The 11,372-nt window shown below is 37.3% G+C and overlaps 1 pseudogene; it reads left to right on the forward strand.

The window, feature by feature from the left end:
* The first annotated feature begins 2,892 nt into the window (after positions 1-2,892).
* On the forward strand, positions 2,893-10,304 carry LOC137024075 (NLR family CARD domain-containing protein 3-like; annotated as a pseudogene).
* Positions 10,305-11,372: the final 1,068 nt, after the last annotated feature.

Here is an 11,372-nt window from a genome sequence, read left to right on the forward strand (position 1 = left end):
AGATATGATCAGACGTGCAGTCTACCAATGACATTACAGCAACAGCACTAGGAAAGCCCACAACCGACTTCACAGTACAGAGACTAATGCCATGCAGCGAAAAAGTCGCCGGCGGTGTGAACGGGGCTTTAGTAATGAGTGCCCACAATTGACTTTTTTTGCTGCATGTCATGTGTGAGGCTCTGTAAAAATGGGAAATATATAACAATTATTTCTGTTATTTTTGCATATTAGTGTGATGGAAATTTTCTTGATGGAGGTTGAATGCCTTTTCAGAAAAGTGTAAAGAGTGTTTTGAGGAAGATGGAGTTTTGTATGACTTCTTTTAATAGTTTGCTTAATTCCTGCTTTAAGCATTACATAATATGCTTATGATGCAAATGTCGAAATTTCCTGTACATGTTCTAGAAAGGTCAAAAGGGGTGTATTTAAATAACAGGCCTAAGAAGGAACTAGGAACTGGATCAAGTGTATGTGTATGTTCGGGACCAAGGAACTGAATATTGGATGGCCTAAAAGAACTTCAAAGTGAGACAGAATACAACTTGCTCTTTGTTTGAATGTTATTTGCATTATGATTAAAAGGATAGGATTCCCTTCATTTTAGATTCTTTTAAAGTAAAGCTAAAGTAAAAAAAATAAAAAATAAATGGCCATTAAACAGAAAGCAATGGATGTCAACTTGATTTTTGTGTGTTATATCAAGTGCAGTATCGCAGAGGAATCAATTAGAAAGTTATGGAGGCAATGGAGAGGGGAATTGACTGGCTGATACAACAGTGGTCTGTGAAGTTCAAGTGATCATCAATCACAACTCCAAGTTCCTGGCTGTCCTGGATGGAGTTAAAGTTGACAAACCCAGCTGAATGGAGAAGTTGTGATGAAATGTTGGGTTGGCTGAGACCACAAGCAGTTTTGTCTTTGCTAGGTTAAGTTGAAAGTGGTGGTCCTTCATTTTTCAAGAAATTTCTGGAGCTACTGGTGTGTGTGATGTTCACTCAGTAAATAATAATAATAATAATCATAATAATAGATTTTGTTGTTCTTGTACCAGCTATTCCTTGACCTATAAACCATCCTTTTTGTCAGGAATAACCACTGATGCTTTGACTGTGTAATTTGAAGCAGAAGGTGAGCTTTAGAAATCAAACTTCAATGTTTTTGTTTAAATTTATTGAATATTCCTGATACGTGCACCAAATGCAACAACTACAAATGAACACTCATTCATTGTGTTCGGGAGTGTTCAAAAATACGGGGTTTCTGGTCGGATGTAATTCAGTGCCTGTCCAATGTATTCAATGTAAGACTACCTCTTTGTGCAAAACTTTGCATTTTGGGAATGTATCCAAAAGGTTTACTACCCACTAAGAAATTAACAAAACTGCTGGACTTTGGATTTTTGCATGCTAGAAGAGCTATTGCCTTGAACTGGAAGAAAATGGAAGCACCCTCAAGAAAACAATGGACCAAAGAACTGTCAGAATGTATAGGACTGGAAAGACTAACTTATATTGCCAAAGGGAAACTAAAAGAATTTGAAAAACTTTGGGAACCTTATATGAACATTATATCTGGGAACTAAAAATATTAAGAAGTGCAAGTATGTGAGTGAATGAGTGTGGGAATGTTTACCTGTTCTTTTTCTTTATGTGGACCTGTGTTATATGGTCTTTTTGTCTTTTGGAAAACAAAAAAATTTCAATAAAAATATTGGGAATTTTTTTTAATTATTGAATTTTAAATGGTGTCAGGATTTGTAAGTGTTTATGAATTATACAGACTGCAAGTGTTTAATAATGAAAATAATGAAGAAAGCACAGGAAGAAAGGAAGAAGGCACATTTAAATTTAGCAGTAGATAACGTGATGCACTGATCCGCTCACATGTTCGCTCTCCAGGTACTAGCCTAGAGCAATCACACCCATGTATACGTACATGTCAAAGGCAAGAGTTATGGTGTGTTCACACCAGATGTGAATGAAACGTTAAGCGCGAGTGATTTACATGTTAAGTCAATGCAAAGATGTGAATAGATATCCTGCAGCGCAAATTGAGCGTTTCGGGCGTTTGATGTGCATAACGCGTTATTCGCGCGAATCACGCAAGTTGAAAAATCTGAACGTTGGCGAAAATTCACGCCGCGTTAACCAATCAGGAGCTTGCTCTAGTAGTGACCGAGGCAGAAATCTTAAACAACAATGGAGGACAAATCATTTCTGTAAGATGCATCTACTTTTATAGAAACAAGAATAAAAATTATCTTGCTTGGAAGAAAGTGAGTGAGGAGGTTGGACAATCTGGTAAGTTGTAAAAACAGTCTTTACTCGAGCTACAGGCTATATAAATATTAAGACTACAAGCTAGCTAAAGCTGGCAAATTAAGCTTATTCGCTGTATTTTACAACTTTCCCGCTGACGAGTTGAGTATTTATTCAGAGGAAGTGTGTGGAAAAGTCTGAGGGACACATAAAGGAGCGGGAGAGCCCCTCTCATGACACAAAAGAAGCGAGTAAACTCAAAATGTTCGAGCGTCCAACTACATGCGAATAGCGTGATTATTCGCACAAGTCGCGTCTGGTGTGAACGCCCCATTATACTTGATTTTTCATGAAACATATCTAAGCTACAGGTCAGCATGGTGCATGTCAGTGGTGTGCGAGAAGGGGGATCCTCCAAATTAGGTGCTGGATTGGATTTCGGAGGTTCCGGATCCTGTTAAGCTCTGACTTTAACAGATGATTTTGGATGAGGTGCCTCTGAGAGTCCTGATTTGATCACAGCTTCATTTTTTATAATCTTAATAACATTTGATGTTTAGGTCCACGTTTAGAGTGAAAATACTTCAGATCTTTTTCTTTTTGTCCTGCAGCTGTGAATCTGTGAAGGGCGATGGCGTTTGTTGAAGAGCTGCTTGAGAAATCCCTCAATGAACTGCTAGAAGCTGAACTGAAGAAGTTTCAGTGGCACTTAAAGAATGATAATAAGTGTATATCAGTCTGATATGGAGAATGCAGATAGGTTGAAAACTGTGGATAAGATGGTGGCATGTTTTGGACCAGAAGAAGCTGTGAAGGTCACTGAAAATCCTGAAGAAGATGAACCAGAATAATCTGGCTGAGCAGCTACAGAACAATTACAACCAAGGTAACATTTAATTTACTGTGACTGTAAAGTGATTTACAGATTACCAATGTGATAGTTTGACAAGCTCTGCTGATGTGTTTGTGTGATTTATGTTTCCCAGTGAGTGATCCTCTCTCTCTCACACACACAGATCAGGCTGAAGGCAATATGAAGACATATGCTGCTATTCATTCAAAAGAGATAATTGGTAAATAACAATGTACATGAAAACAAGGAAATATAACAGCAATTTTACAGGGTCAAGAAGAACAGTGGCAGATCTTATACAAGCACATTTAATAGAACAGAGTATCTAGTCACGACTTTTTAAATGGTTAAATTGTTTAGGGTCTTAAACCCTGAATTAAAACTTCTGAAAGCAACTTTTACATACAAAGGGTCTTTGCGATAACCCCAACCTGAACCTAATACAGTCTCATGTCTTGTGTGGTGTGTTAAGGTGCGTTCACGCGGCCTCGTTCCTGTAGTTACGAGATTCTAGCTTGTAAAAAGCGTTCACGTCCTCGTAGAGCTCGTAATTACAGCTTGTAAGCTGGGAGTTTTCTGAAAGCTCCCACATGTACCACGTGGCCTCTGTACCACCTGACCGCTTTAGATTCATTTAGGCGTTGATAGTGGTGCCATGGAAACGCATAATTACCAGTCCGAGGACGTGAACAGCTCCGAATATAACGTCACGTGTTGTCATTTCAAGAATCCGGTAAATACGAGGTGACGTGAACGCAGCATTAGATATCAATGGTTTGATCAAAAAGCTTTTCAGTATGACCTTAAAGGGATAGTTCACCCCAAAATGGAAATTCTGTCATTTACTCACCTTCAAGTAGTTCCAAACCTATATGAATTTCTTTGTTCTGCTGAACACAAAGGAAGATATTTGGAAAATTGTCAGGTACTAAACAGATCTCAGCCCCCAGTGTCTACCATATAGTAGTCAATGGGGGCGAGATCTGTTTGGTTACTGATCATTTTCCAAATATCCTAATCGGGGGTGAGTAAATGATGACCAAATGATGACCGAATGAAGTTGAATGGGGTGGAGAGATAGAGTTGTGGGTAGGATTAGAGTGTGGTTGTACATTCGCTCCTCCTCGCTGGACATCTAGCGAAGGGGCGCTAATGTAAGCTCCACCCATTTGCTCTGCAGCGAACACCTTCTCCAGAATGTTCATTTTTAGGTGAACTGTCCTTTTAATTTTGATCCAATTGTGACAGTCCAGTAAATGCTCTGGAAGGAATTAGAAAAAGAAAGTTGTTCAAAAATTTTAAAATTGAAACCAGGTGCATTTGAGTCAGCATAAGTCAAGGCATTTCCCTCACCATATATGTTGTCAACTTCAGCATAATCAGTGTACGATGTGCATGTTATCACTATTGCAGTAAGATTGTGATTTAATTCAAAAATAGAAGCATGATTTTATAATAAAACTGATCACTTAGTCTTTGCTGTCTTTTCCCTCTTTCTTAAATGCTTAACTGCAGACGACAATCAAGCTAGTCTTCATGATTACACCGAGACCAGTCTCAGACTGAAGATCACATTAAAACAGGACTACAACAGGATATTGATAGGTAACTCACAGATGGGTCATCAGAAATACTTGAACAATATTTACACTGATTTATACGTGGTGGAGAATGAAACTGGAGGAAGAGTGAACGACCATTAGGTGAGACAGATCGAACCAAACCACAACCGACTGACTGCCAAACAAAAGCCAATCGAGTGTAATGACATGTTTAAAGTCCAGTCCACGGGGCGACAAAACAAAAGTGCTGACAATGGGGATCGCTGGACTAGGAAAAACTGTCTCTGTCAATAAATTCATCCTTGACTGGGCTGAAGGAAAAGAAAACCAGGATATAGTCTTCATATTTCCACTTCCATTTCGTAGATTGAATTTGATTAAAGAAGAGTACAGTCTCTTGGGACTGCTTAACAAATACTTCTTTAGTAGTCCTGAAGAACTGTCCTCTCTTCCTGAAAGTGATGGTAAAGTTATGTTCATCTTTGATGGGCTGGATGAAGATGAATGTCGCTTTCCTTTGGGATTAAAAGAAGGTGACAGATTTACAAATGTAAATGAAAAAACAGCAGTGACTAAGATAATAATAAACCTCATCAAGAAACATTTGGTTCCCTCTGCTCTCATCTGGATCACATCCAGACCAGCAGCAGCCGGTCTGATACCCCGTAACTACATTGATCAAGTGACAGAGGTGAGAGGATTCAATGATGAGCAGAAAGAGCAATACTTCAAAAATAACAGCAGTCCTGAGGTTTCTGAAAGCATTATCCGTCACATCAGGAAATTCAGAAGCCTGTACATCATGTGCCATATCCCTGTTTTCTGCTCCATCTCTCTTACTGTTCTTCAGCCCCTACTGGCCCGAGCGAGCAATGACAAAACTCCCACAACTCTCACAGGGATGTACACAAGCTTCTTAATTTCTCAGAAGCAACAGATGGAAGAAAAATACTGTGATGACCCTGAACCTATAACCAGTGCAAGGTCTTTTGATGAGATTATTCTGAAGCTTGGGAAACTGGCCTTTCAACAGCTGGAGAAAGGAAAACAGATTTTCTACAAAGAAGATTTTGAGGAATGTGGACTAGATGTCAGTGAATTGTCTGTGTTGTCTGGGTTATGCACGCAAATGTTTCAGGAAGAAAAGGCAAGAACATTTTACAGCTTTATACATCTCAGCGTACAAGAATTCCTTGCTGCTCTCTATGTGTTTTTGATTAGCAAATACAAGAAAACAACCCCATTTCTTGAATCCTGGAGAGAAAAACTGACATGGAAACTGTCCAAAAAGCCACTGTTTCAGCTTCATAAGGCTGCAGTCAACAAGGCTTTACAAAGTGAGAATGGACACCTGGACCTTTTTCTCCGGTTCTACGTGGGTCTCTCACTGGAGTCCACTCAAAGTGACCTGAAGGAACTACTGCCAAAACTGACACTGAAATCAGAGAATGTTAACAACACTGTTGACTATATCAAACAGATAATAGAGATGGAGAAATCAGTGGATATAACCATGAATCTCTTCTACTGTCTCAGTGAACTGAAAGATGACTTTGTGGAGGAAATCAAGAAGAATCTGAGCTCAGGAAATCTTTTAGCAGAGAATCTCTCCTCTATCCAGTGGTCTGGTCTGGTGTTTGTGCTCCTCATGTCAGAAGAGACTCAAGAAAAGTTTGAACTGCATAAATACCAAAGATCTGATAAAGCAGTAATGAGACTGCTGCCAGTAATCAAAAACACCAGAAGAGCACTGTAAGAGTCACCTTTACAATCATTTATATACACTGTTAATTTTTTTGTAATAGGGCCTTCATTTTACATGGGTAACCTGTTGGCCTAGACTATTCAGTAAAAAAATTAATACATGTAATGTGTATGATTATATAAATACTGGTTTGATGTTTTATGAATAGAAAATTGTTTTAGCTTTGCTCAACAGCACAGGGTTTTTTCAAGCTCCTTATTATAAAAGCTACCTACTAAGGATTACTGTTACTGTTTATTTTGTTCTATACACAGGCTACAGTTCTGTGATCTCACTTCTCAGTCCTGTGAAAATTTGTCTTCAGTTTTACATTCCTCAAACTCCTTCCTGAGAGAATTGGACCTCGGTAACAATGACCTGCGGGATTTTGGAGTGAAGCTTCTTTCTGATGGACTGAAGAGTCCAAACTGTCAGCTGGAAATACTGAGGTAAATGGTTTTAAAATAAATAAACATCCGGGGCCCCATCCCAGCTGTGGCTTGACAAACTCACAAATGCATTACATTTGGAGCATATGCTACTCTTTCTAAGGACAGTTTGCTAAAACTTGGGAACCCTTTATTAAGGTATTTACAGGAGAAGGCAGAGGAGACTTGAAGGAAAGGGGTGTTGACTTAATTTGAGTTGGATCTAAGATCCATTTCACTTCTGGCTTTTTTTTTTGTATTCGTCCCTATGTGGTGTGTATCAGGTAGAGGGAGAGTGGGTGGAGCATTGTTTTGTTTTCTGTATGTTGAGTTGTAGGAGTTTTCTGTATGTTGGAATATTTCTCTAATAAAAAAAAGTTTAGTTTCCAATGGAATTAGATATATATTAAATAATTTTAACTCAAAGAAAAAAAATATTTTGTGTTAGGCATAGCTTACATTATTTGTTCATGTGACAATCTTTCTCACAACAGAGAAATCTACTCTCACCAGAGAAGAACATATATTTTGATATTTATACTGAGTAAAATAGAGGTAATTTTACCTCAGTAAAATATGCACACATTCTAAACTTAAACCTTATTTTTTTCATCTTCAAAATTAAAACAAGACTTGTGGCTTTGCGCCCAGTGTATTTCTAGCTTTCACATGTATCTTTATTATTTTTTAAATGATAAAAAGATTTTATGCAGTGTTATGTTATGTAAAATAATGTTTATTCTATTAAACTTCAGCTTGTCCAACTTATTTTTTTACTTATATTAAGTCTAAAGCTCAATTTTTCGACTTTTAAATGATGCCAGAACTATGCTCATACTCAATATAGTTTAGGAAAGACAACCTGTTTGAGGCACAAAAGGGGGATGCGCCTCAAGAGGATAACTACATTTAGAAAAGCAAATTAATACTTTTACTCTGATACACTTCCACAGACACTTTTGTAACTGAATCTACTGACAATAGCAGCTGCCTGCAAATATAAACTGCACTGGTCAGTGTGTGATAGTAATATTTGATTGACAAACTAATGTCTTGTGGATTGTTGCTGTGTCTTTATAGATTGTCTGGCTGTATGGTGACAGAGGAAGGCTGTGGTTATGTGTCTTCAGCTCTGAATTCAAACCCCTCACACCTGAGAGAGCTGGATCTGAGCTATAATCATCCAGGAGATTCAGGAGTCAAGCTGCTCACTGATAAACTCAACCACCCAAACTACAGACTGGATAAACTCAAGTATGTAGAGCATTAAGATTTGTGATTAAAAAACTTTATTACAATCTTCACTTATTACAAACCAGTTAGACTTTATTTCTTTTATAGATTTACAAAAGTTCTTATTGAGAACTTACTGAGGATGTAAATACTCGTTATACTATGGGGCTGTTGAATGCTTTAGTAAATGTGCAGCTTAATTAGTTTCAGGCAAGTTTTGACTGCATCATAGTTCCATGTCACTTTCCAAAATAATTTCAGTTACAGCCTAACAACAACAAAAGAACCAAAACCCACAAAGACATAGACCAAACAAATAAATATAACAAAGAGTATGATATAAATTACAAACATTTTTTTATGATTTTTCTAATAATGCTTTATCCGCATTCTTCCACTCTCTCTCCCATACAAATGCACACACATGCAGTACAGACACATGCACAGAAACTTTTTAATTTTTATGCACATTGTGAGTTTTAAGTGGCTGAACAAGTATAACAGTGTACATTTAACTGTAAACCAATTAATGCCCAGATTTGGAGGTCCCCACAAAGTAGTATAAACAAGGATGTGTGTGTTTACTGAGTAACTGTGACACTGTGTGTGTTTTGTAGTGTGGATCATGGAGGAGAGATCAGGATTACAGCAGGAGTAAGCAAATGTATGTATACACACACTCACACACTTGTCTTATCTTTAGGACAACCCCACATTTCTTAAGTGCATTATTATCATTTGTTGCTTGGTAACAGACCTGAGATTTGAGTTCCGAACTCAAGTAAAGATTTGCTTTTGTAAAACAAATTTGTGAAAAATCCTAAATTAACTTGTCAATCTTTTTTTCATTGATCAATACTATCTCCTTTCCTTAGCCTGATTTATCACAGTAAAGCTTGTAATAATGTTTTCTAATTCAAGTGGTACTGATAGGTTTGCGTGGGCAATTCGAACATGCCACAGTTCGTATTTTTGTGTCATTACATCACATCTGTTTACATAAATGATGAGTCCCAGCAAGTAGGCTATATCATGTAAGGATGATGCAGGTGAAGGATCATTTATAGACTTTTCTTGCAGCAGCTAGAATAATTAAACATCATTTTGATGGCAGATTGTATAGTATGACAAATGGACATTTAAAGATTAAACTTTACATAAATTGAAATCTACAGGTAATGCAAAAACACTAAATGCATAGTCACACAATGCTGATGTTAACATTAATTTGAGAACAATGTATAACAATAATAATTTGGTGTTTGATGTGATATGAGCTAAGCGATCATTAGATTTAATCACCATTTATAGTGTGATTTATTGTAATGCTTTTTTTTCTAATTTGGTCAGAACAAAAGTGGCAGATTTGTTACTTACTTGTTTAGATTTTCCTGTGAAACTTTTCTTATTTTGTTCATACTTCCAAGACTACAATCTGACATTCCAAAGTACCTGAACAGTATTCACCAGTGACTGACAGCCACACATCCTTAAAGCATTAGATTAATCCACACTGAGGAGTCGTGCCGATGCACAACCCATGTAAAGATGACAATTCTGTAAATAACTGCAATCGCAGGTTTTGAACAGAGATGGCGACAAAGAGGCAATACCTTACAGGCTGCATCTTTAACTTTAGACTTAATATAAAAAGTTTATGCAATACACCCCTGATGTGTTTTCTCTCCATTAGATTCCCATCGGTTCACTCTGGATCTCAACATAGTGAATAAACATCTCCGTTTGTCTGAGAAGAACAGAGTGATCACTTACACTGTCACAGAGCTTCAGCCGTATCCTGTTCATCCAGACAGATTTGATTATCCTCAGGTGTTGTGCAGAGAGAGTGTGTGTGGACGCTGTTACTGGGAGATTGAGTGGAGTGGTGAATATGGAGTATTTATATCAGTGTCATATAAGAGCATCAACAGAAGGGGACAGGGTGATGAGTGTGTGTTTGGATTTAATGATCAGTCTTGGAGTTTGATCTGCTCTCTCTTCGGTTACTCATTCAGACACAATAACATACAAACTGAAATCCCTGTGAAGTCCATCAGTGGTAGAATAGGAGTGTATGTGGATCACAGTGCAGGAACTCTGTCCTTCTACAGCATCTCTGGAGACACAATGAGCCTCATCCACACAGTCCAGACCACATTCACTCAACCGCTCTATCCTGGGTTTACCGTTTATCATGTTGGATCATTTGTGAAACTGTGTTGATGAAACAGAATAGATTCTACCCATAATTCTTTAAGCTTCATGATAAATCAGTGACTGTCACACACTGGCTTGACTAAATAGTCCAAGATAAGAGGCTTAACACAGAAAGACGATGAACACTTATATATATTAAACGCTAGCAAGAAATAGTAACACAAGACAATGAATATAAGATGACTGAGGATTTAATTATACTAGATAACAAGGGACTAAATGAAGGACAGGTAATGGTGGTGATAAACAAGGATTGATTTGGAAATTAATAAGATGGCAATGGTAACACAGGAACTGAAAACCAGTCCACAAAACAAAAAAACAAAATACAAATCGAGAGTGAGTTTGCAGACTTTAAGGAAGACATTGAGTTAGAATCAACAACAAAAGAAACAGGAACAGCATGTTAAACTCAAGGGAATGAATCAATTTCAGTTTGTTGATCAATTCCTATGTAAATAAAGGATCTTAGGATCTCAAACATGTCTATTAATTCCATTTCTGTGCTTTATTTTCTTTACTCAGTTCAATCATAATTATTAGTCATGTATGTTGTCATTTGATTTACACCATTTATCATTTTATTATGATTCTCAGGTTCATATTTACCTTTGCTGTGTTTTTGTTCATATGTTATTCTCCCGCGATAATGTCTGGTATGAGTGCTCTGGTTTCTAAGGACAAATTTGCCAATACATTGGCAGCTTTAAATACATAGGAGTGATCAGAATCCATGCAAGACTCCGTTCGGTGAATGATTTCCTGCTGCCATTTGAATGCCTGGGCCAGTTGTGCAAAAGTAATCTGATCTGATTTCAGATTGGATCTCTGAAATCAGTTGTTTAAAAGAAAAAAGGATTAAGAAATCAGATTAGATCACAAAATCCAATGCTTCTGTATTCAATTTAAGTAGAAATTATAAAACTCTACCAGTTCAAAAAATCTTATGTTACGTCCTACGCTTTCCGTATTTAACTTATAGAAAAAGCTTAATTGACACCAGTTGTTTTTTTTGTAATGGGAATACAGAAGGTGGTCTGGTGGAAGCTAGATACTTTACTTTATAACTTGTTA

Source organism: Chanodichthys erythropterus, chromosome 8 (genome assembly GCF_024489055.1).
Source record: "Chanodichthys erythropterus isolate Z2021 chromosome 8, ASM2448905v1, whole genome shotgun sequence".
In the NCBI taxonomy this organism is placed as follows: domain Eukaryota; kingdom Metazoa; phylum Chordata; class Actinopteri; order Cypriniformes; family Xenocyprididae; genus Chanodichthys; species Chanodichthys erythropterus.